This window comes from Pseudorca crassidens, chromosome 4, assembly GCF_039906515.1.
Source record: "Pseudorca crassidens isolate mPseCra1 chromosome 4, mPseCra1.hap1, whole genome shotgun sequence".
Classification (NCBI taxonomy): domain Eukaryota; kingdom Metazoa; phylum Chordata; class Mammalia; order Artiodactyla; family Delphinidae; genus Pseudorca; species Pseudorca crassidens.
The window spans coordinates 1,936,542-1,963,394 of NC_090299.1; the positions used below are offsets into that span (position 1 = coordinate 1,936,542).

At 43.3% G+C, this 26,853-nt stretch overlaps 1 protein-coding gene across 11 annotated transcripts in view; it reads left to right on the plus strand.

Annotated features, from left to right (window-relative positions):
• The first annotated feature begins 9,012 nt into the window (after positions 1-9,012).
• ADD1 (adducin 1) overlaps positions 9,013-26,853 on the plus strand; it is a 76,488-nt gene continuing 58,647 nt past the window's right edge. For 10 of the 11 annotated variants that reach the window (XM_067734915.1, XM_067734918.1, XM_067734917.1 and 7 more), the window contains exon 1: positions 9,013-9,170. The gene's annotated coding sequence lies outside the window, so the exon portion shown is untranslated. Of the gene's footprint in view, positions 9,171-9,731; positions 9,843-26,853 lie in introns of those variants that run through there. The other variant, XM_067734916.1, reaches the window with a different exon arrangement.

Here is a 26,853-nt window from a genome sequence, read left to right on the forward strand (position 1 = left end):
AGAGATGGTTCAATTCCTGTGCCAGGGAAGAGGGCCCTGGACGCTTTGGGAAGCTTCTCCAAGCTGAGCCCTGAACATGGTTGTACTTTTCCTGCAGTTCATCGGAAGGAGTGCAGTGAGCCTCTGTACCTTCTGTTCATAGAGAGTTTTATTGTCAAAAGATGTTTTTAGAACCAGAAGAGACCTCACAAAACAAGCCAGGGTTGCTCCAGTCCCCACGCCAATTCTGGGTCCCATTGCATGGACGCCCCCTGCTGGTCCGAGGAGGAACTTCTGGCACCCCAGGCTGAGCACCAGAGGCCTGGGCCCAAGGGGCTTCTCGTCCCGCTGGGCTGCACTGGGCTGGCCTCTGCAGGGCATGGCATAGAGGACAGCAAGGCCACCCGGGGAATATCAGGCAGAGCTGGCCCTTGAACCAAATCTGTGTGTCTCTAGAGAGGCAGTGAGGGGCAGGCCGCAGCCTGTCTCTGCCTGTGACTCAGAAGCAGGGAGCCCCTGGCTGGGCAACCTGCACACACATCGGGCCCCCCTGTCTGTGCCCCGGAGATGGTTGCTAGTGGCCATCCCGCATCAAGCCACCAGCACTCTCTCGGGAGGGAGAGTTGTGGGATGCAAAGCAGACCTGACCCATCTGCCTCCCTCAGACTGCTCCTCAGAAACTGCAGAGGCTGCCTGACAGCTGCCCCTGCGTCTCCCTCCAGCTGCATCCCTGGTCACGCTCTGAGCTACTCAGAGCTGAGGCACCTCCTTTCTCCTTTCATTTCCGGTGGAATGAAACACATCCAGAAAAGTGAACAGAACACAAATGTACAGCGTAACAAATTGCTATGAAGTGAACCAGGCCCCGTGTGCCCTCCCCAGCTCAGCGCCACCCCCTTCCTCTCTCACAACCCCTGCCCTCGCTTTGGGGAGGCTCACATTCCTGTTTTGCTGTGAAGGCTTCATCCATCACAGTGCTTTCCTGTTTTCGGACGTTATGTGAATGGAATCATACAGATGCAACCTTTGGCGTCTGGCTTCTGCTCGTTACATCTTTGAGATTTGTCCAGGTTGCTGTGCGTAGCTGTAGTTTGTTCAGATTCATCGCTGAAAACTGTTCCATTGACTGTATTGTAGTTCATGGATCCATTTTACTGTGGATGGACGTTTAGTTTGTTTGTAGTTTGGGACAATCACAGACAGTGCTACTAGGAACAGTCTTATCTGTGTTTGTGATGCATGTGTGCACAAGTTTCTCTAGGGTATGTACCTAGGAGTCTCACTCCTGAGTTCTAGGGCCTTTCACTGTTTTCCAAGAATTTTGCAGTAAAAGAGACTTCCCTTGGTTCCACATCCTTGCTAACACTTGGTATTGTCAGACTTTTCTTCATCTTTGCCAGTCTGGTGGGTGTTTAATTATGGCTTTAATTTGCATTTAGCTAATTACTAATGAGGTTGGGCACATTTTCATGTATTTACTAACCACTTTGATTTTCTCTCCTGTGAAGTGTCTATTCAAATCTTTTGCCTATTTTCCTGTTGTTTTCTTATTAGTCTATAAGAATTCTTTATATAGCCTCAATATTGTCAGCGAAATGTATCATATATATCTTCTCCAACTGTATAATTGTTTTTTGCACATAGCAAGAGATATTCACTTTCATCTTCCCCCCATAGGGTTACCCCACCTACCCCTGCATCATTTATTTATAACCTGTCCCTTCCCCAACCATCTGCAACGCCACTTGCCATATATCCATATATGTGTAGGTTTGTGGCTGGACTCTTTGCTCTGTTCTATTTGTCTGTCTGTTTCTATACCAGTGCCAAGCTCTCTTACTTACTGTTGCTTAATTATGTCTTTTTTTTCTTTTCAAATTTAGTTTATTGGATGACACCACCCAAATAACACCATGCCCACTATTTTTTTTAAATTAATTTATTTATTTGGTTGTGCCGGGTCTTAATTGCGGCATGTGGGCTCCTTAGTTGTAGCATGCAAACTCTCAGTTGTGCCATGCATGTGGGATCTAGTCCCTGACCAGGGATGGAACTCGTGCCCCCTGCAGTGGAATTACAGAGTGCTAACCACTGGACCGCAAGGGAATTCCCTTCAGGTGACTTTTAACTTCATTGAACTCCTCATTACTTGATATTTATTGTTGTATGTGTCTAGTTTTCTGGGTTTTTTTTTAAACTCCTACATAAGACAGTATTTCTTTTTTCTTTTTTTTCTTGGAAAAGGAAGGTGTACTTTAATAGCATTTAAACTTTTTTATGATGATAAAATATAGATAATATAAATTAACCATTTTAAGCATACAGTTCTGTGGCATTAAGTACATTCACGTTGTTGTGAACCATCACCACCATCCATCCCCATAACTCTTTTCATCCTGTAAAACTGAAACTCTGTATCCATTAAATAGTAACTCCCCATTCCCCCTCCTCCAGCCCAGACAACCGCCATTCTACTTTCCGTCTTATGAATTTGACTATTCTAGTTCCCTCATACAAGTGGAATCATCATTTGTCCTTTTGTGACTGGCTTATTTCACTTAGCATAATGTCTTTAAGATTCATCCATGTTGTAGCATGTGTCAGAATTTCTTCTTTTTTAAAAAAAATATTTATTTATGTTTTGGCTGCATTGGGTCTTTGTTGCTGCGTGAGAGCTTTCTCTAGTTGGGGCGAGCAGGGGCTACTCTTTGTTGTGGTGCGCAGGCTTCTCATTGCGGTGGCTTCTCTTGTTGTGGAGCTCGGGCTCTAGGCATGTGGGCTTCAGTAGTTGTGGCTCGCGGGCTCTAGAGCACAGGCTCAGTAGTTGTGGCGCATGGGCTTAGTTGCTCTGCGGCATGTGGGATCTTCCCAGACCAGGGCTCGAACCTGTGTCCCCTGCACTGACAGGAGGATTCTTAACCACTGCGCCACCAGGGAAGCCCCAGAATTTCCTTTTTAAGGAAAGAAATAATATTCCATTGTATGGATGGACATTTTGTTATCCATCTGTCAACGACACTTGAGTTGCTTCCATCTTTTGTTTATTGTTAATAACACTGCTATGAACATGGATGTACAAATAAGTGTTAAGAGTCTCTTTTCAGTTCTTTTGGGTATATACCAGGAATTGGAATTGCTACGTCATATGGTAATTCTTTAACTTTTTGAGGAACCACCATATCATTTTCCCCAGTGGCTGCACCATTTTATGTTCCCACCAGCAATGCACAAGTGTTCTAATTTCTCCACATCCCTGTCAACACTTATTTTTTTCTTTTCTTTTTAAAAGATAATAGCAATCCTAATGGATGTTAAGTGGTATCTCATGGTGATTTTGATTTGCACTTTAAGGCTTAGTGATGTTGAGCATCTTTTCTTGTGCGTATTGACCATCTGTATATCTTTGGAGCAATGTCTATTCAAGTCCTTTGCCCATTTCTTTTCTTTTCTTTTTTTTTAATGTTTATTTATTTGGCTGTGCCAGATCTTCATTGCAGCGTGCGAGATCTTTAGTTATGGCATGCAGGATCTTTTAGTTGCAGCACGCTGGCTCTTAGTTGTGGCATGTGGGATCTAGTTCCCTGACCAGGGATCAAATCCTGGTCCCCTGCATTGGGAGCATGGAGTCTTACCAACTGGACCACTGGGGAACTCCACTTTGCCCATTTCTTTTTTTTTTTTTTTTCGGTACGTGGGCCTCTCACTGTTGTGGCCTCTCCCGTTGTGGCGCACAGGCTCCGGACGCGCAGGCTCAGCGGCCATGGCTCACGGGCCCAGCCGCTCCGCGGCATGTAGGATCTTCCGGACCGGGGCACGAACCCGTGTCCCCTGCATTGGCAGGCGGACTCTCAACCACTGCACCACCAGGGAAGCCCTGCCCAGTTCTTAATTGGGTTGTTTGCTTTTTTGGTGTTGACTTGTAGACAGTATTTCTTTTTTGTTGTTGCTTTTTAGATATTTATTTATTTATTTATTTTTGGCTGCCCCGGGTCTTAGTTGTGGCATGTGGGATCTTCCTTGTGGCATGCGGGATCTTTAGTTGCAGCATGAAGGATCTAGTTCCCCGACCAGGGGTTGACCCTGTGCCTCCTGCATTGGGAGCGCGGAGTCTTAACAACTGGACCACCGGGGAAGTCCCGACAGTATTTCTTATATACAGTTTTCTTAGATTGGGTTCTTTAGAAGGAAAACCTGAAACAGGGATCTTGTGCAAGTGATTTATTGCTCTTGTGCAAGTAGTCTCAGGATAAGCTGAATGGAGGAATCAGGATAGTGCAAAGGAAAAAACACGGGAAAGAGGTGGTCTCAGCTGGAGACTAGCTTTAGCCTGGTTCTACAGGAAGCTTTGGAATGCGCCTTGTCCTACAGAGTTGGTTTTGCTTTGAGGGGACCAGACTTGTGTGACCCTGGATCAGCATTATTGGCCAGGGGTTGTCTGGGTAGGGAGATAATCTCCTGGGCAAGGGCAGCACTCTGGCAAAAGGGGCTCTCTGGGCAATTAGTAGCTAACATTCACAGCACCTGGAGAGGGGACCACTTTTAGCACCAACGTGGAATGGGGATCTGGACCGGGCATCAATGGCAATTACCAAGTCCACCCCTTGAAGTGCTGAGATCCACTTGTTTCTCATATTAAGTTCAGTCCATTCAGACACAGACTCTTCAGTATTCTCACTGGTCCCAGTATCTGGGAGAACTTCCGAGAGATGGGTAGAGGGATGAACTGTGTGGCCCCCACTGCTGCAGTTGGACTCAAAACCACAAATGATATCCAACACCTCCCTTTTCCACCACCCTTTCTAGATTTCTCTTCTTGATGGCTAGGCTTTTGGCTCTTCGAGTCCCTGGGAGCCTGTGCTCACTGGGCCATGTTGCCATGCTTGCCTGTTTACAGTCACTGGGTATGGGAGAACCAAGAGCTACCCTGCCCCTCGGAATGCCTGAGTGCCAAAGGCACTCCTGCCTGCCCCCATCATGAGGCTGGCAGCCCTACATACAACAACGAGGGTCGGTTACCCCTGCCAACGTGGCCACTTCTTTCTGTGCCTACTGATCTACTAACATAAGTTGTCCCACGTGACCAGGTGGCAGCCATAGCTTCAGCTTTACTAGGTCCATGGGTAGAAATGTCCTCTTTGGTAATCCAAACCTCTAGGCTCAGTACCTAATGTCGCAGAGGAGGAAGTGCAAGTTCCTCAAGGCGGTGACTGGGTAGTCCACCTGTTAGGGACGGAGCCTCGTGAAGTGGTTACTTCTTTTTTTTTTTAAGATTTTTTTTTGATGTGAACCATTTTTAGTCTTTACTGAATTTGTTACAATATTGCTTCTGTTTTATGTTTTTTTTTTTGGGTTCGCGGGCCTCTCACTGTTGTGGCCTCTCCCGTTGCGGAGCACACGCTCCGGACGCGCAGGCTCAGCGGCCATGGCTCACAGGCCCAGCCGCAGCGGCGGCATGTGGGATCTTCCCAGACCAGGGCACGAACCCGTGTCCCCTGCATCAGCAGGCGGACTCTCAACCACTGCGCTACCAGGGAAGCCCTATGTTTTGCATTTTTGGCTGCGAGGCATGTGGGATCTTAGCTCCCTGATCAGTGATCGAACCCGCACCCCCTGCATTGGGAGGCGAAGTCTTAACCACTGGACCGCCAGGGAAGTCCCAAGTGGTTACTTATTGGTACAGAGTATGTACCACTTCCTGGAGGACAGTGCTCTGTCCTCCCAGGATGCCATCTCCAGGTTGGAGCCTCATTTGAGCCTTCATGTGCCTAGTCCATCTCTAGTAGATCAGCAACTTCTAGATGGTACAGTTTGTGGTAGAAATGGTGGGTCCCAGGTCATGTGCCCATTGCCATACCTACTTTGCCATAAAGCAGGTCCTTTAGTGCTAGGCAGTTATGTGGGATTTCAGGTCAGCAAACCAGATACATTGTGAGCTCTTGATAATGGTGCTGGCTTAATTACTGCAGGCAGAAAAGGCAAATGCACACCCAGATACATGGCAATCTATCTTGGTGAGTATGGGTTATTGCTTTTTCTCGGGTAGAAGGGATCCAGTGTAATCAACTTGCCACCAAGTGGCCGGGGCCTCAGCCTTGGTTTCTGATGCTGACAGGTTAGACACTGGCAGTGGCAGTAGCTGGATCAGCCTTGGTTATGAGGAGCTTGTGCTGTTGGGCTCATGCATAGCCTCCACCCTGCCACCATGGCTACTTCACTGATGAGACAATTGTGGTGGCAGAGGACAGATCCCAGCTGATCCCCATTGGCTGAGCCATTCCATCTGCTTGGTGTTTAGAGCCTCTGTGGTGGATGCTCACTGGTAGACATTAATATGCCATACAAAGATCTCCATCCTTTGTGCCAGTTCTCACAGGTCCATCCAAATGCTTCTTCCCCATACCTCTTGTCCCTGAACTTCCATGTTTCTCCGTCCAGGCTCCGTCCAGCTAAATCATTTCTCACTGCCCATGAGTTCAGGCCATGTCTCCCTCCCACAAAGTGAGTGGTCAAGTTCACTACTGCAAGCTTTGCCTATCGGGATGATTTCCCTTTGCCACCTTCTTTCAGGGTGACCACTGAATGGGGATACAGTGCAGCATTAGGCCATTTTCAGGCCACACCAACATATTTAGCCAGCCTTCCCATGGACCAAGCATATACGTTTTCCTCCTCTGTCACTGTGTCACAGGGAATCCCCTGAGACCACAGGTGAGAGCTAAGGGAGAGGTATCACAGCTATAAGAGTAAGTACATGAATCCAATCCTGGATCAGATGCTTTCAGATGATGATTTATCTACCTGGCTTTATGCCTTGGTGGTCTGACAGAACCAAGTGATGGGCAGTTCTGGCCTCAGATGTCCCATAGAAACACTGCATTTCTACCGGAGCTCAGTAGCAAGCCAGAAGTTACAGCATGGGGGAAGCCATGCTGCATGTCATGTGGGATCTTATACCCCGACCAGGGATTGAACCCAAACCCCCTGCAGTGGAAGCACAGAGTTTTAACCACTGGACCACCAGGGAAGTCCCCAGTTACTTCTTGAGCTGCTTGGATCTGGGTGGGTTTGTAGTTTTCATGAAATTAAAAGAATTCAGCCATTATATCTTCAAACAGTATTTCTGTCCTCCCAACACTCACCTCTATGTTCAGGGACTCCAATTAACATCTATACTAGCCCTCTTGAAGTTGTCCTACAGCTCATTGGTACTCTGTTCATTCTTTTCCAAGCTCTTTTCTTTCTGTTTCATTTAGTTTCTTTTTTCATGTCTTCAAGTTCACTAAGATTTTCTTCTGCTGGGTCTAATCTGTTGTTTGTTTTGTTTTGGGTTTTTTTTTCTGGGTTTTTTTTTTTTTTTTGGCTGCGTTGGGTCTTAGTTGCAGCACGCAGGATCTTTCCTTGTGGTGCGTGGGCTTCTCTCTGGTTGTGGCGCATGGTCTTCTCTCTAGTTGTGGCGTGTGGGCTTCTCTTTAGTTGTGGCGTGGTTTTCTCTCTCTAGTTGTGGCCTGTGGGCTCCAGGGCATGTGGGCTCTGTAGTTGCGGTGCATGGGCTCCAGAGTGCATGGGCTCTACAGTTTGCAGCATGCAGGCTCTCTCGTTGAGGCATGCGAGTTCAGTAGTTGTGGTGCGCAGGCTTAGTTGCCCCGTGGCCATGTGGGATCTTAGTTCCTTGACCAGGGATTGAACCCACACCCCCTGCAGTGGAAGCACGGAGTCTGCATTGGAAAGCGGATTCTTTACCACTGTACCACCAGGGAAGTCCCTGGGTCTAATCTGCTGTTGATCTCACCCAGTGTATTCTTCATTTCTGACATTGTTTTTCACCTTTATGTTTGACTTGGGTCTTTTTTGTATCTTCTATGTCTCTACTTAACATGCTCAGTCGTCTTCTACTCCTCCCTTCCTCCTTCCAGCAAGCCCCCACTGACACCTCTTGTGGGCCAGGCCTTGTTGCTGGGTGCAAGGGAAACAGAAGTGATAGATGCAGAATTGTGGAGTCTTGTCAGAAAAGTCTTCTGAGAAAAGCCAGTGTCCAGGAGATCAGAGGTTACTGTCTATTATCCATAGACAGTATCCCCGACCCTCTGTGGATAAGGCCAAAGGGGACCCTGCTGGGAGGGAAGGTCTGGATTCCACACTATTCTTCCATTGCTCAGCTCTGGGCCTCAACTTTCTATGGGTATAAAGGGAGCTAGCCCATATGTCTCCCGGGTCTTTTGGGGACTCGGATGAGACAAGGAGGGGCAGTTTTGGGGCAGGTGCTGATGTGATCTCTAGTCTTGCCTTCAGGTCACTGGCAGGTGGCCTGGTCTCACCAATGCCCTGGTTCTGCAGCAGTGACTGTGCTCTTTCAAGCAGCATCAGCAGGCCAGGCTCCAGGCATCAGGCAGCGGCCGCGTCGATGGAGCCTTATCGGGATCCACAGGCCCCGCTCTTCGGGCCCCGCCTGGCTGCCAGCCCGACCCCAAACTTTGCCCGTGGTCCCGGGCACCCTGGCAAGGGCTTCTGGATGCAGACCAGCACAGGGCTGGGCACAGGGGGCAGGGGGCAGGGTCCGTCCGCTGGAGGAGTGGGCGAGGAGGGCAGGGAGAGGCCCCCAGCCTCAGGCTGAGCAGGGCCTGCAAACTACCCTTTGGTAAGCTCTCCTGCGCATCGCACGAATTTGGCCCGCAGGAGACCTCCACGAGCCTGACCAGCAACAATGAATGAGTGACGGAGCGGCTCTGGGTGAGCGGGCGCCGCTGGCACGACGGCCCGGCCTGCTTCAGCGACGAGGCATGAGGGGCTGCAACTGGCCGTCCCCACTCTTTGGACCCTGCTTCGTCCGCAGGGGGAGGGCGCGGCCCCCGAAGTCCGTCCCCGGAAAAGCGGTGGCCAGAGGCTGTAACCCCTCCCGCCCAGGCCCCACCCCACCTCTCCCGCCCTCTCTCAGCCAATAGCAGCACGCGTTGCTGGGAGGTGCAGCAAGGGCTGGGCCTATGGGGTGGTGCGTTGTTGGGCTGCGGCGCCTCAGGCCGCACCCAGCTCGGGCTTCTGGGGCTGAGCGGAGGGCTGAGGGGGCGGGAGGCCGGGCAGGCCGGTGGGGGCAGCCGGCAGGGTACGCGCGGCGGACAGGGGGCGGAGCCGGAGCGACGGGCGGCGGCCGCGCTCAGAGCTGGTAGCCTGTCCGCTGCCCGCGATTCGACTCTGAGGTGAGGCCCGTGTGCAGGACGGCGGCAGGCCCGGGGCTCCAGGCCGGGCGGCGGGGCCTGTGGCGGCGGCGCGGAGGGTGGAGGCGGCCCCGGGGGTCTGTCCTGGGCGGGCGGGGGTGGGGTCCCCGTCGTTCGGCCGTCGGCCTTGACTGGCGCAGAGGGGCCGACGCCCTGCAGACCCTTCGTCGCACGGGCTAGTCTGTGGGAGCGCCTGGGCAGCTCGTCGGTGGACTGGGTGGTGGGCTTCGGGCGCCCGTGTGGGAAAGGAGGATCCGGGCCGGACGTTGGGTCAGCGCGGTGCTCGCGGCCGCCGGGTCAGTGGCCCGCAGGGCTGACGGCTCCAGGGTTCGAGCACAGACGCAGATAGACGCGGGCATCCGGGTTCTGCCCGTCTGCTCTCGTGTTGTTGAAAAAACGACAGCTTCTGCCCAAACAAAAGCCATATCTGCCTACGGATGGTAATAGGGTTGTCCTGCAACTTTATTAGAGAAGGAGCTGTTGGTCATCTCGCCCTCTCCTTCCTTCCTTTCTTTTTCGTTTCTTTTAGTGGGGCGGGGGGGGGGTGTCAGAGGGTCTCTGCCTTTAGCAATTACTTTTATTTTTGCTCTTGTAATTCATGGCTCAAGATATTTACCAGGTCTTTGTGTTCACTTCATGCAGTCTTACCTTAAAGTAAGTATTTTGGTTAACCTCCAACGGCTGGTGGTGTGACCATATGATTTTATGCCTAAATGACATAAAGCAATTTGTCCTATCCCCAAGAACCAAAAACATAGCTGAGAGCGGTGTGCAGTGCTGATAAGTTGTTACAGAAAGGTTTTTTTGCGGGTGAAAAATAGGTTAAATCTTAATGGGGATAGGAAGTAGGCTGCTGTCCTCTTTGCTGAACACATCAGTAGAAGCCCCCAGTGAAAACGAGTCGGAGTCAGTGAGCTGGGGTTCAGCAGGCAGCAAAGAGGGGAGGGCATCCCAGGCAAAGAGGGTGAATTGTATGAGGGTGGGATTGTAATAACTGCAGTCTTTAGTTAATGGGCAGGTGCCAGCCCACGTGTAAATTACTTTTTAAAATCCAGAATCTTAGTATTCTGACTGTGGGTTAAACTAGAATAGTAAAGTTGGTTTTTCTTTTTAGCATCTTTATTGAAGTATAATTACTTTACAATGGTGTTTTAGTTTCTGCTGTATAACAAAGTGAATCAGCTATATGTATACATATATCCCCATATCCCCTCCCTCTTGCGTCTCCCTCCCACCCTCCCTATCCCGCCCCTCTAGGTGGTCACAAAGCACCGAGCTGATCTCCCTGTGCTATGCGGCTGCTTCCCACTGGCCGTCTTACATTTGGGAGTGTATATATGTACGTGCCACTCTCTCACTTTGTTCCCAGTCCATTTGCAGATCTGTTCCAGTCCATTCGCAGAAGACGCAGTAGATCTGCGTCTTCCCGTCTTGCCCCTAGGTTCTTCATGACCTTTTTTTTTTTTTTTTTTAGATTCCATATATATGTGTCAGCATATGGTATTTGTTTTTCTCTTCTGACTTACTTCACTCTGTATGACAGACTCTAGGTCCATCCACCTCACTACAAATAACTCAGTTTCGTTTCTTTTTATGGCTGAGTAATATTCCATAGTAAAGTTGTTATTTAGAGAAGTGGATGGTTTTGGCAGTCCCAACTGCTTTTCAGAGTTTTTTTTTTGTTTGTTTTGTTTTTTTTTGCAGTACGTGGGCCTCTCACTGTTGTGGCCTCTCCCGTTGCGGAGCACAGGCTCCGGACGCGCAGGCTGAGCGGCCATGGCTCACGGGCCCAGCCGCTCCGCGGCATGTGGGATCTTCCCGGACCGGGGCACGAACCCGTGTCTCCTGCATTGGCAGGCGGACTCTCAACCACTGCGCCACCAGGGAAGCCCTTTTCAGAGTTTTGACGTGGGTTACAGCAGGACAAATGGTATGATTTGTTTTACTGCTTGTGTGGTTTTAGTTACAGAGGCTCACTGAATGACAGGAATCTAAATTCCACCCAGTCTCCAAAAGGTGGGATAGTTTCCTTTCTAAAATATAATTTATACTCCTCACCGTTTCTCCTTTAACTCTTTGATGCTATCCGATATTGGTAAGGTTTTGTTTGGTATTCAGTTTTTTGTTATTGATTTTACTATAAAAACTGTTTCTTTAGATCGGTTATTAGTTTTTAGTTCTTTCAAGTAGTCCTTGTATTGAATCAGAAAATACTGAAATGCTTTAAAAGATACTTTAAAAAAATTAAAAATAATCAAATATCCAGCCAGTGTTAAAATTTTATTGATCATCATAATTTTTTAACAGTTTGACAGTTAATATAAAAAAGACATTTTTATTATGTGAAACTTAGAGTTTAACTGGACTTGTTTATTTATTTATTTATTTTGAATTTTTGAGTTTTATTGTATTTATTTTTTTATACAGCAGGTTCTTATTAGTTATCTGTTTTATACTTATTAGTGTATACATGTCAATCCCAGTCTCCCAATTCATCACACCAGCCCCATCACTTTCCCCCCTTGGTGTCCATACGTTTGTTCTCTACTTCTGTGTTTCTGTTTCTGCCCTGCAAACCGGTTCATCTGTACTATTTTTCTAGGTTCCATATATATGCGTTAATATACGATATTTGTTTTTCTTTTTCTGACTTCACTCTGTATGACTGTCTCTGGATCCATCTGTGTCTCTACAAATGACCCAATTTTGTTCCTTTTTATTGCTGAGTATGTGGACTTGTTTATTTATTTTTACATGTTTAATTCTTCCCACACATGTAGAGAGACTAGTATAGTAAACATCTCTTTACCCTCATCCAGCTTCAGCAGTTATTAACTCATGGCCAGTTTTGCTTTATCTGTACCCCCAAACCCAGATGTCATATCATTTTAGCCATTAAGTATTTCTGTATGTATATCTATATACTTTTTTTTTTTTTTTTTTTTTTTTGCGGTACGCGGGCTTCTCACTGTTGTGGCCTCTTCTGTTGCGGAGCACGGGCTCCAGACACGCAGGCTCAGCGGCCATGGCTCATGGGCCCAGCCGCTCCGCGTCATGTGGGATCTTCCCGGCCCGGGGCACGAACCCGTGTCCCCTGCATCGGCAGGTGGACTCTCAACCACTGTGCCACCAGGGAAGCCCTATATACATCTTTTTAAAAAGATAAATACAGATATCACTATCACAGAATTCCTTATTACCTTCAAATATCCAACTAGTGTTGAAATTTTCTTGATTTTAACAGTCTGAATCAGGATCCAAATGCTCTTCATACATTGTGGCTTATTTTAATCCATAGGCTCCTCCATCTTTTGTTATCTCTTGTAATTTATTTGTTGCTGAAATTGGTGGTTTGTCCTGTGGAATTACACACAGTCTGGATTTTATTCTTCTGTAGTTTACACAGAATTTGCTGTAAATGTAATCTAATTTAGTTAGAGCTGAAGGAGTAGTCAGATTCAGGTTTGATTTATTTTTGGCAAGAAGACTTCATAGGTTAGTAGGCAGGTAAGGATTAGTAGTCTTTTTTTTTTAATTGAATATAGTTGATTTACAGTGTTTCAGGTGTACATCAAAGTGATTCACATGTACTTTTCAGATTCTTTTCCAATATAGGTTATTACAAGATACTGAATATAGATCCCTGTGCTATCCAGTAGGCACTTGTTTATCTACTTTATGCATAGTACTATCTGTTAATCCCAAATTCCTAATTTATCTTACCCCATCCCCCTTTCCCCTTCGGTAACCATAAGTTTGTTTTCTCAGTCTGTGAGTCTCTTTCTGTTTTGTAAACAAGTTCATTTGTATCATTTTTTTAGATTTCACTAAAGTGATATCATATGCTGTAATATGTGTGATATATGATATCATACGTCTTTCTCTGTCTGGCTTATTTCACTTAGTATGATAATCTCTAGGTACATCCATGTTGCTGTAAGTAGTCTTTCTTCTTGTTAGGAGCCCTTGATGCTCAATGTTTAGAGTCATTATTTCATGAGGCATTAAAAAATGTTGATAATTTAATTATATAACTTCATCATTGATTAGCTGAATATTTCTATAAAGAGTAATTTCCCCTCCTTCGTAATTTGGTTATCTTGAATTATAACTCTTTAAGGAAAGGCAAGATAAATGCTTAATTCTGCTCCATTTTTTATTAGTTTTCAAAATAATGAGTTGGTGTCCCCCCAAAATAGCCAATGAATTGTGTATATGTATTTGTGTTCTTGTGAACTCATGGATTTAAACGTATTTGATATGGTTCAATTCATTGTAGACCCTTATTGAGGCTCAACTTGTTCCGTCGTTGTCCAATAGGAATCTGTTCAAATCGGCTCCTAAATCCTTTAGACACAACTCTTAATGGTCTTTGATTGCTCTTCTTTCTGGTATGACAAACTGCACCAGGCTCACCTTGTACATTTTCTGTCCCAGCCCTGGAATCATCATTTCTCCAATGGGCCTTGGTTTCTTTTAATGGAAACATAGTATTTAGTAATCACAATCTGTGCCCTGGAGTTGTTCATTGCTACTAAGTTGATCATTGTTTCTAGGTCTTTTCAGTGCACACATCATGGATTACTGATACTTCTAGTTGTAAAGCAAGAGGACAGAATTCTATTTAACCTTCTTAATCTTGCACCTGTACCTTTTTTTCTTCTAAGACAAACATCTTGATTCTAATTACTCATTGTTTTATCCCACACTGTACATATTTCAGTATCAGAAGAGTAATATGAACACTACCACCAACTGATATAAAGTATTTAAGGTTTTTTTGCATCCTTATTTGGAATATGTAGTCAAATTACCGTGTTTTAAAGTCACTTTGAATAGTTACTCCATGATTTTGCCACCACTGGATGCATAGTGTTCGTTTTTTATTTTGCTTTCAATGTTTAGGAATTGCTTTTTTTTGATCTTTTTTCTTTTTTTTTAATTGAAGTAATTTGATGTACAATATTATATAAGTTATAGATAGTGATAAATAATTTTTAAAGGTTATACTCCATTTATAGTTATTATAAAATACCGACTAAGGAATTGCTTTTTGTCTTGTTTTGTTTTTAGATGCCATGTATAAGTGGGACCATACGGTATTTGTCTTTCTCTGTCTGACTTATTTCATTTATCATAATGTTCTCGAGGTTCATCCATGTTATAGAATGTATCAGGATTTTCTTCCTTTTTAAGGCTGAATAACATTCCGTTGTATGTAAATACCACATTTTGTTTATTCATTCAGCCCTCAGTAGACAGTTGGGTTGCTTCCACATTTCAGCTGTTGTGAATACTGCTGCTCTAAACATGGATGTACAGATATCTCTTTGAAACCCTACTTTCAGTTCTTTGGGATATATACCCCGGAGTGGAATTGCTGGATCATATGGTAATTCTGCTTAAAAAATTTGGGAGAACCACTGTACTGGTTTCCACAGTGGCTGTACCATTTTACATTCCCACTAGTAGAGCAGAAGGGCTCCAGGTTTTTCACATCCTTGCCAACATTTGTTTTCTTTTTATTGATAGTAGCCATAATAGTCATCCTAATGGGTGTGAGGTGGTATCTTGATGTAGTTTTGATGTGCATTTCCCTAATCCCACCAGGCTTTTTTTCACTTACCATTTGGCATCCATGCCAGACTATAATATAGACATATTTCTCATTCCTTCTTCCAGTTGCATTGTGCTCCTTTATGTGGTTGTACCATACTTTATTCAAGAAGATATGACTGCTTTTTAATGAACATTCAACACAAATATCTTGTCTGATAATGGCATTTTTTTCTTCTTTATAAATTTATTTATTTATTTTTGGCTGCATTGGGTCTTTGATGCTGTGCGTGGGCTTTCTCTAGTCGCAGCAGGCAGGGGCTACTCTTCGTCGTAGTACGCGGACGTCTCATTGCGATGGCTTGTCTTGTGGCGGAGCACGGGCTCTGGGTGCATGGGCTTCAGTAGTTGTGGCTCCTGGTCTCAGTAGTTGCGGTTCACGGGCTTTAGAGCGTGGGTTCAGTAGTTGTGGCGCATAGGCTTAGTTGCTCTGTGGCATGTGGGATCTTCCCAGACGAGGGTTTGAACCCGTGTATCCTGCATTGGCAGGCGGATTCCTAACCACTGTGCCACCAGGGAAGCCCTAATTTTTTAAGAGCTTATTTGTGAGAAATAATGTTCATGGCAAATTATTAAAGGTTCATCTGTTCCCTTAAAGCAGGGGTTAACAGACTTTCTGTAAAGGGCCAGATAATAAATATTTTAGGCTTTGAGGGCTGTATGATCTCTGTTGCAACTACTCAGCTCTGCTGTTGTTGCATGAAAGCAGCCATAGATGATATGTAAGTGAATGAGCATGACTGTCCCATAAAACGTTATTTATGGTTGCTGAAATTTGAATTGATTTTCGTGTCTATCATATATTTATGTTTCATACAATTTTTTTTAGCCTTTAAAAATCAAAGCTTGTGACCCTTTTAAGAACAGGCAGTGGGCTGGATTTGGCTTCAGGCGGGGCATCATTTGCTGATTTCTGCCCGGAGTTTAAATTTTATCATTAGATCAAACTAGACATCTGCCTCCTGGACTTAATTGTTTTGTCTGCCAGTGGACTTTCTTTCGTTGCATCCTGCTTTGGTCTACAGTAAGGAACTATGTAGGAGAAATACTGTCCTGAGATGCCACATGGTATTGGTTGCAGGGCTATCACTGGGGGCTTTGTCCATTATAATAAATGAAATAAAGACTGTTCATTCTTCAAGAAATCTTCTTTACTCTTCTTTGAGTAGAATTTTCAACTTCATTATTCTAGTTCTATCCCAGAATGAATTTTTATATTTCATGTTTGTCCTTTAATGTATTTCAGCTGTGGTTCCATAGTAACAGCTACTTGGAGTTAGAAACACCTGGTTACACCTAGCTGTATAACTTTCTTTGCCAAATTAATATTTTTTAATTTAATTTTTATTTTATTTTGGAGTATAGTTGATTTACAATATTGTGTTAGTATCAGGTGTACAGCAAAGTGATTCAGTTACACATATACATATATCCTTTTTTTTCAGATTCTTTTTCCATATAGGTTATTACAGAATATTGAGTAGAGTTCCTTGTGCCACAGTAGGTCCTTGTTGATTATCTATTTTATATATGGTAGTGTATATGTTAATTCCAAACTCCTAATTTATCCCTCCCCCGACCTTTCCCTTTTGGTAACCCTAAGTTTGTTTTTGCAGTCTGTGAGTCTGTTTCTGTTTTGTAAATAAGTTCATTTGTATCATCTTTTTAGATTCCACATATAAGTGATATCATATATTTGTCTTTGTCTGACTTACTTCACTTAGTATGATAATCTCTAGGTCCATCCATATTGCTGTAAATTTTGCCAAATTAATCTTAAGCTAGCATTAAACCTGGCCCAGAGGAAGAACCCAAGAAATGGCAAAGCCCCTTTCCTATCCTTACCTCCATCACTTCCTCCACCTCTTATCCTTGGGCACATCACTTCCCTTTTTCTGAACTTCAGTTTCCCCATTTGTGCAGTGATGATAATACCTTCCTTAACTACTTCAAAGAATTTGTATGATGAGTAAATGAAAAAGTACTTTGTAAGTGATAGGTGCTGCTCAAGTGTGTGATTTATTATCACATATTTAGAATATACTTGGGGGCAAAAAGGAGAGAGGAACCATTGCTGATGGTGCAGTAACTTCTCTTAAATTCACCCCCAACAATTATTTATCTCATGCCTTTTGCGTGTGAAACATTGTACTGAAAAAGCAGATGCTATGCATATTGTAGCTCATCTTGCCAAATGAGATGATACTGTTTGAGAAAATGTAATGCTTGTAATTCAGAGGTACCGTTGCCACAGAAGCTTACTACACAAAATTGTAGATTTGAGCCAAAGGTCTGGAAGCTCAAAACCTTGGGGTAAAATCTTTTAGTTTTACTTTAAAGATGTTGCTTCACTGTCTGTTTTTTGTTTTTTTAATAAATTTATTTATTTTTTGGCTGTGTTGGGGTCTTTGTTGCTGTGCGTGGGCTTTCTCTAGTTGCGGCGAGCGGGGGGCTACTCTTCGCTGCAGTGTGTGGGCTTTTCATTGTGGTGGCTTCTCTTGCTGCAGAGCACGGGCTCTAGGCATGTGGGCTTCAGTAGTTGTGGCACATGAGCTCAGTAGTTGTGGCTCACGGGCTCTAGAGCACAGGCTCAATAGTTGTGGCGCACGGGCTTAGTTGCTCCGCGGCATGTAGGATCTTCGCGGACCAGGGCTCAAACCCATGTCCCCTGCATTGGCAGGTGGATTCTTAACCACTGCACCATCAGGGAAGCCCTTCACTGTCTTCTTGCTTGCATCACCTCCTACAAGCAGTCTGCTGTCATCCTTATGTTTGTTCTTCTACATAACATGTGTTTTTCTTTGGCTGCTTTTAAGATTTTCCCTATCACTGGTTTTGAGCAATTTTATAGTATTTTGATATGCTTTTGTATTCAGTAGTTTTTTTCATGTTTCTTGTGCTTGGGGTTCATTGAGTTGCTTTCTTGGATCTGTGGGTTTATAGTGTTTGTCAAACTTGAGAAAATTTTGGCCATTATTTTTTCACGTTTCCTTCTCCATGTTGCCTTTGAGGACTCCAGTCCCATTCATGTTAGAGCATTTAAAGTTGCCCCACAGCTCACGGATGCTCTGTTCATTTATTTGTCTTTTCTCTTTATGTTTTGTTCTGGTTGTTTTTTGTTGCTCTGTCTTTATATTCACTACTCTCTCTTCTACAATGTTTAATCTATCATTGATCTTGTTCAATGTAATTTTTCATCTTACATGGTGTAGCCTTCATCTTCAGAAGTCCAATTCATATCATATTTATAGTTTTCATCTCTCTACTTGAGATTTTGAACATATGTAATACAGTTGTACTAACTGTTTTAGTGGCCTTGTCCACTAATTTTAACTCCTCTTTCAGTCCTGGGTTGGTTTGATTGATTTATCTCTTCAATATGGGTCATATTTTCCTGCTTCTCTGCTTGTTGGGTACGTTTTTATTGGATTTCAGACATCGTAAATTTTACATTGTTGGGTTCTGAATCATTATTTCTTCCTATAAACGTTCTTAAGCTTTGTTCTGTTATGTTAGCAGTAGGACTTCAGAATTTTTCCTGCGTTGGAGATGGTGAATGGCAACATTTTCTTTTTCTTTTTAATATATTAAATTCCTAGCTTCCTTGAGAATCTAAAGTTAGTGAAACAACAACAACAGCACTTTACCTTGAATCATATTTATCCTTTTGTTTTTTATTTCCCCCCATGCTTTGGCAAGTTATTTTGGCAAGTAGAAGGGATGTCTTTTTTTGAATTTTCTATCGTCTGAGGTTTTAAAAATTGAATCTAAGATTTGGTTAAGTAGCAGACAGATTAAACATGCTAATACTTGCTTAGTTTGTTCAGTGCTTGCTGGTTAACACATGGCTCCTTAAAATATTTAGGTTATCTTAACATAGCATAATGTTAAACTTTAACAAAACTGTTTAATAGTTAATGCTTGTTCTGACCTACATGCAGGAAACTTGAGTTGGAAGGAATGAAGGGAAGCAAGTTTAACTCAGTTTTGCCCTTTGAGCTTTATTTATTCCAGAAGTACCTTTTTAAACAAGTGTTATGACTAATGTATAATATTGTCTTTGATATCTGTTAGCTTCAAAGTGTTGAGCATATTTTGACATGATTTTGTATGAATTTAAGCTACATAGGAGAAGAATAGCATTTTTAAATACAGTAGGACTGGAGTGTGGAGGACACTTATTTTTGAATTAATTAATTTGTTTTTATTTTTGGCTGTATTGGGTCTTCGTTGCTGCTCATGGGCTTTCTCTAGTTGAGGCAAGCAGGGGCTACTGTTTGTTGCAGTGCGTGGGCTTCTCATTGTCGTGGCTTCTCTCGTTGCAGAGCATGGGCTCTAGAGCGCGGGCTCAGTAGTTGTGGTGCATGGGCTTAGTTGCTCCGCGGAATGTGGGATCTTCCCGGGCCAGGGATTGAACCCGTGTCCCCTGCATTGGCAGGCGGATTCTTAACCACTGCGCCACCAGGGAAGTCACTTAACTTTTAACTGAATAGTGTCTTGAGAACGTAGTCTGCCAGGATAAAATGACAGTAATTTTTAAAACGTTATTTTGCAAGCATGTTTTCCATTCTGTAGCTTTCATTAACTTGCAGTCCCATCTCTTCACCTATAGTTATTGAGCACCTACTGTACTCTGGGTACTATTCTGGGCACTGAACAGAGCAGGGAATGAGACACATTTTCCTTTCTTGGGAACTTATATTCTAGAAAGAGAGGTTATGTAATGAAGAAATACTGTAATGTCAGATAGTAACAACTGCTGTGAAGACCATGTAACTGGTTAAGGGAACAGGATAAGGGAATGGAGAATGGTGGCAGCAAGGATCTGTTCCAGATTGGGGAGGGAGGTAGGCTTCTCTAAGGAGGTGATGTTTGATCAGAGATCGAATCTGTGTGCATTTGGGGGAAGGCATCTGGGCAGCAGAGACCCGTCTCACTGTACATGGTTTCTTGTTGCCTGTTGGTGGGGGCAGGCCATGTAGGCTAGACATCTGGAAAAGAAAACCCTCGTGGGCTGTGAACTCGATGGGGAAGCAGAGCATGTGCTGTTTGCCCGTTTCCCTATACTTGGGTAAGGCCTGGCGCTGGGTAGTGTAGATATGACATTGATTGTTTTGGTGGAGCCCATGTAATAATGACAAAATTATTGTTATTATTAGTAGTGTCATAATTAAATCATGAAGTTTAATAATAGCCACAGTTAATTTTTATTGAGCACTCCATGGGAAGTATTGTTGTTGTCCCATTTTGCAGATGAGGGAGCTGTGAGACGGGTTAAGTATTATAACTTGTCCAAGAGCACACAGCCAGAGTGGTGGTGTGTACCTATACCTCCTTTAAAAAATAAATTGTTACGCGTAATGATATTGATTTTACTCCTCCTTAATACATCTTGGCGAATACTCCGTAGCAGCACAGATAAATCTATTTCGTTCTCTTTAATAGTCTCAGGTACTTCGTCGTAACAATACAATTTGTTTAATCACTGCTGTATTGATAGGTATTAGTTTCCAGATTTTTACTGTTGTAAACTTTTTCAGTTAATATTCTTTGTCTTTGAGCACTCTGAAGTATATCTGTAGATATAGTCTCAGAAGTGAAATTGCCTGGTTCAAGGATATTTGTACTTTTAGTTTCCATAGCTGTTTCCAAATTACCCTCCTAAGGAGTTATGCCAGTTTATATTCCCACCAACTACATGTATTCCCCACATAAGAAAGTGTTGACGTGTAACATAGAGGTAATCACAGTACTTATTTTACACAGTTATTGTGAAGATTAAATGAATTAAATGCATAAAAGCTACCTAGTAAGTGGCTGTTATATATTATTAATATAATTATTAACCATGTTTCTGAACCTTATTACCAAAAATATTATAAGCCTAGGAACTGTTTGAGGAGGTTGGAAAAGGGGGTTTATACGACTGACGGTATATGCTCCCCAAATACTGTCCCCGTTTCAGAACAGCTTAGCTCTGCGTCAAGGCCTTGGGAGCTGTGGGGACCTGGGAGCTTCAGGCTGATGTGGGAATCGAGCCCGCAGGCACATGCAGACAGGACCGGGGTGCCCTCAGAGGCAGCGCACAGTGGGTGTTGACTCCACGTGTGCCTCCGCAGCACCCTGCAGTAGCAACCTTCAGTGTTTCCATGGGGGGGAGGAGGCCAGCGCTGGGAGGCACCTGTAGAATACCGTGTCTCAAACCCTTTTTCTCCCCTTCTCTTCATCTGATAAGGCTTAGTTTAAATTTGCCTTTTGCACTGACTTACGGAGAATGATTCAGGGAGCTCCTCAGCAAAGCAGGCGGTTTTTCTCATCCGCATGCTGTTGCTTGAAATGTCTTGTGGAGGAAACAAAGCAGTGTGGTGGTAAGGAATGAGCAGGTCTTCAGCCAGAAGGTGCGAGTTTACTGCAGGTTCACTGAGGGTTACCCAGCAGTGGGTGGCAAAGTCACTTAACTGCTCCCAGCCTCAGTTCTCTCTCACAAAATGAAACAGTTATAAGATGCAAAGGAGAGAATGTTGCGAAAACCCTTTGAAAATGCAAATGCTGAAGAACATATATGTTCCCATAAAAATTGGTATGTGAATGTCCGTAGCAGTATTACTCTTAATAGCTGAAAAGTGGAAACAAACCCGGTAATAAAGAATGAAATACTGATACATGCTGCAAATGGATGAACTTGGAAAAGGTTTTGCTAAATGAAAGAAGCCAGAGAATCAGAGGTGGTAGGGGAGGGGAGGAATAGGATTGGGGACTGACTGCTAATGTGTGTGGGGTTTCTTTTTGGGTGTTGAAAATGTTATAAAATTAGATCGTGATGATGGTTGCACATCTCTCTGTATATACTAAAACCCACTGAACTGTACACTTTAAGTCGGTGAATTTTATGATATGTGAATATATATCAGTAAAGCTGTAAAAATGTGAATGCTGCATTAGGCATTTTATTCTCACTGAAGTAAGTTAGTTGTCAACTATTGGTATAGTGCTGGGTATTAGGGATATAGTGTCTGGATGCAATTTGCCACTCAAACTGTGTAGCCCTGGATCAAGCTGGTGAAATTCTCTGAACTCATTTTTTTCTTTGGTTGAAACAGAAGTAGTAATAGTAACAGTCTTGTCTAACTAGAAGTGTTGTGAGGCCACAGTGAGAGAACTTCTGAATGCGTGTGGTACATAGGTATGCTGTTAGTGTGCGTTTCCTCTCCTTTCCTCCTTTTCCAGTGTATAGACCAGGGAGAAGCAGATGTTAAGTGGGAAAGGCACAGAAAGGCAATAAAGAGTCCTGTTTACTAGCTACTCCCACTCTTTTTTTTTTAATAAAGCTATGTGCAGAGATATTTTTGTTTTGTTACAGCTGTATGTATTTGCAGCTTAGCAAGAACTTTGTGGTTAAGCCATGCTTTCCAAGATTAGAAAATGTTTTAGTTAATAGGCCAACCTTGTTCTCAGGTGATACCATTAATCAGGTTATTATTGTATAGAGCTTCAGGCAAGAAGGGAGGGTAGAAATGATTCTTTTTTTTTTTTTTTTTCTTTTTTGCGGTACGCGGGCCTCTCACTGCTGTGGCCTCTCCCGCTGCGGAGCACAGGCTCCGGACGCGCAGGCTCAGCAGCCATGGCTCACGGGCCCAGCCGCTCCGCGGCATGTGGGATCTTCCCGGACTGGGGCATGAACCCGTGTCCCCTGCATCGGCAGGTGGACTCTCAACCACTGCGCCACCAGGAAAGCCCTAGAAATGATTCTTGAGTCTCATAGAATGAACTCCTTTTAAGACTGAGTGTCTACTTCAGTAGGAGAGATGTGAAGGTAGTCCGTCCATCTTTAGGGGAACTAGATGACCCCTCCATCCAGATACTCTATCTCAGTTTATTCTGAGAATCGTCCTCAGGAACTGAAGCACAACGTACATTGACAATGTAACCACTGGGAATGTCTCTGACCCAGGATGTCTGGAATATTGAATGTGCTCCGTTTTCTGCATAGGGTGTTTGACTAATTGTTTTGGAAAGCAGGGAATTTCTTCAGGGAAACATTTCTTTTCCAGCATTTCATCAAGCGATAATAGTATGAATTTTCTTTGTCTCTAGTTTGTAAATGACAGTAGTCACATTTAGGAGATTTATTAATTCACTGAACTTTCAAAAGGCCTTTAGTGTGCCAGGCATTGCACTGGGCATTGGGAATCAAACATAACAAGAACACAGGTCCCACTTCAAGGGCTCTTGGCTCTTCAGGTCAGACAGAGAGGAAGCCCATGAGGATGAGTACACAGGAACTCCTGCTAGGGCCTTCTCTGTAGGGACACGAGGTAGATCTCTGTTAGAGGTGTCCAGATCACTGAGATGTTTCATATCACTCACTCACAGTTATTTTTACCATTTCTATTTTATAAAAATCAAACTAGCAGTTTTAAAGTATATTTTACTTTTTCTTAGTGGATAGTTTTCATTTTGATTGCTTTGTGATGCACTAGGGTGAAGTAGAATCCTCATGAAAATAGTGCGGATTTTGCTGACTACAACTATGGCAGGTTGCCAGTACCTTTTTCATAAAATGAGTTACTTGTACGTTATTTCAGCTCTTGACCCCAGATTTATTGCGCTGTGAAAACAGCCATGACATCATCTTTTTTTTAAAGGCAAAAAGGAAAAATCCAGTTTTGGGTATATTGCCTTTCTTTTTTTTTAATATTTATTTTTTGGCTGCATTGGGTCTTAGTCACGGCACATAGGATCTTTCATTGCAGCGTGTGGGCTCTCTTGTTGTGGCACGCGAGCTCAGTAGTTGTGGCACGTGGGCTTAGTCGCCCCGCAGCATGTGGGATCTTAGTTCCCCAACCAGGGATTGAACTGGCGTCCCCTGCATTGCAAGAGGGATTCTTAACCACTGGACCACCAGGGAAGTCCCCCATGACATCATCTTTATTCTCAGTAAAAATCAAGGCTGAATGATAGTTGCAAGAATAGATAAACATGAGTTACATCGTATGTTTTTTTTTCCCGTGAAGGAGCATGTGGTTTGTGCTTTTATTTTTTATTTTTTGGCCATGCCTCACAGCTTGCAGGGTCTCAGTTCCCCATTCATTTCTGGGCCACAGCCGTGAAGGTGCTGAATCCTAACCACTAGACCACCAGGGAACTCCCATAAAATTTAATTGTTTTTCTATTTACTGTTTGCTAATTTTTTGACTGCTTTGCCTGTTTTAATAATTGAGCAATGTTTTGGTGTTAATCTACCCATTATGGGTTAATCTATCCATTATGATGGTAGATTTGTCAATTTTTCTCTGAGTTTTTATAGTTTTTGCTTCATATGTGTTGACACCATTTTAATAGGCATATATATGTATCTTCCTGTTGAATTGAAATATTTTTTCGTTACTTAGGATAGCACTTCCATTCTTAAGTAATGCTTTTATTTTCCATGGTCTTTATTGTCTCACATTAATATAGATACTCCAGCTTTTTTTTGTTGTTGTTTGCGTGGTATACCTATTTTCATCCATTAGCTTTCAAACTTTCTATGTTCCGTTCTTACGTTTTATGGGGATGTTAGCTTTTTTGTGGCTGCTATAACAAATTACCACAAACTTGGTGCCCTAAAACAAGAGAAATTCTTCTCTCACAGTTCTGGAGGCCCTAAGTCCAAAATCAGAATCACTGAGCCAAAATCTGTGTTGGAGGGAACATGCTTCCTCTAGACCTTCTAGAGGAGAGAATTTGTTCCTTGACTCCTATGGCTGCCAGTATTCTTTGGCTATAGCTGCATCACTCCAATCTTTGTGTCCCTGATCAAATTGTCCTCTTCTATGTCTGTGTAGCCAAATCTCCCTCTGCCTCCTTTTTGTAAGGATACTGGTGATTGCATTTAGGGTCCACCCAGATAATCCAGGGTAATCTCACCATTCCCAATACCTTAATCACATTTCCACAATCTTTGCAATGTAAAGTAACAGTTACAGGTTCCAGGGATTAGGACTGATTTCTTTGGTGACCATCCTTCAGCCTACTACAATGGGTATTATGTCTGGCTTTTAACTGGCATAATACATTTACATTTATTGTGATTCTGATAAATTTGTACTTCTTCTGTCATCTTACAATTTGTCTTCTATTTGTAATTTTTTTCCCTGCACTCTTGCCTTTTTGAACAACCAAGTAGTTTTGTTTGTTTTTCATTATGTACTCCCTTTGTTTGGTTTGGAAATTACATACTCTATTATGTTCTTTTAGTGGTTGCCCTTGAAGTTTTACCATGCATATTTAACAAAGTGAAATTAATTTCATATTCCACTACAAGAGAAAACAAAGATGTTAAAATACTTTAATTCCAATTAAACTCAATGATCAAGTTACATGCTACTCTGATCCAGTATTTTAGTCTAGCCTTTTTTTTTTTAGCCTCATAAATTGGACAGCATCATCACTATGTTTTTCAAAAACATTTTTAGATTTACTTTCCCGTTTTCTTTACTCAAAATGCTTATTGCATTTCTGATTTTCTTCCTGGGATCATTTTTTCTTCTTTAAAAGCTCCTGGGCTTCCCTGGTGGCGCAGTGGTTGAGAGTCCGCCTGCTGATGCAGGGGACATGGGTTCGTGCCCCAGTCTGGGAGGATCCCACATGCCGTGGAGCGGCTGGGCCCGTGAGCCATGGCCGCTGAGCCTGCGCGTCCGGAGCCTGTGCTCCGCAACGGGAGAGGCCACAACAGTGAGAGGCCTGTGTACCGCAAAAAAAAAAAAAGCTCCTTTACTATAGGTCTGTAGGAGGTACCTCTGTTTTTGTTTATCTGGAATGACCTTATTTCACATACATTCTCGAAAGATAGGCTTGCTTGGTATAGAAATCTAGATTGACAGTTATTTCCCTTTCAGTAGTTTCTCTACTTTTGTTGTTTCTGTTACAGGTTTGCCAACAGTCTAATTGTAATTCCTTTGTAGGTGATGTCTTTTTTTCCTCTGCTTGTATTTATTTATTAACATCTTTATTGGAGTATAATTGCTTTACAATGGTGTGTTAGTTTCTGCTTTATAACAAAGTGAATCAGTTATACATATACATATGTTCCCATATCTCTTCCTTCTTGTGTCTCCCTCCCTCCCACCCTTCCTATCCCACCCCTCTAGGTGGTCACAAACAACCTAGCTGATCTCCCTGTGCTATGTGGCTACTTCCCACTGGCTAACTGTTTTACGTTTGGTAGTGTATATATGTCCATGCCACTCTTCCTCTGCTTTTAGAAAAAAATTTTTTGCCTTAGCTATTCTGAAGATTTGTTACAGTATTTATGAGGCATGGATTGCTATTTATTTTGCTTGGTATTTGTGGATTCGTGTCTTTCAGTTATGTAAAATTGTCAGCCGTTCTCTCTGGATACTGACTCTTTTCTATTCTTTATTATCTCTGCTTGTAACTCAGTAAATGTGTAGTAGATTTTCTTATTCTGTCCTTCATATCTTTTCTGTCATAATTTGCATCTCCTTGTCTCTCTGTGCTGGTTTCTGGATAATTTTTTTCAAACCTGTCTTTTAATTCATTGATTCCTGTATGTAAACAGGAATCTCTCTCAAAGCTGTTACTAATTCATTAGTTGATTAAACTTTTTTTTTCAAATTATTTCATTTCTAAAAGTTCTCTGTGGTTTCTTTTTCAGCTCTGCCTGCTCATTTTTGGTAGTCTCTGTGACTTGTCGCATTTATGACTAATTTGTTTTTTAAACATTTCATACATAGTTATTCTGTGTTCTGTGTTATAATTCTAGTATTTGAAGTCTTTGAGGGCTTGGACGTATAATTTATTTTTTTCAGTGCCTGTCACTCATGGAGATTGTTTTTGGGTTTACTGAATTTTTGACTTGGACCTCTATTTGGTTGATCTTAACCTGTGGAAGAACCTGGGGAGTCAACACTGAGGATGTTTTTTCCTGAGAAGATTGTATTTACTTCTACTGTGAGCCAAGGTTATTCAGCCTGAGACCATTTCCATCCCCTTGCAGAGTTCAGCTCGTCAGCTCCTCCTTTTTTGCCTCTACCAATGCAGATTT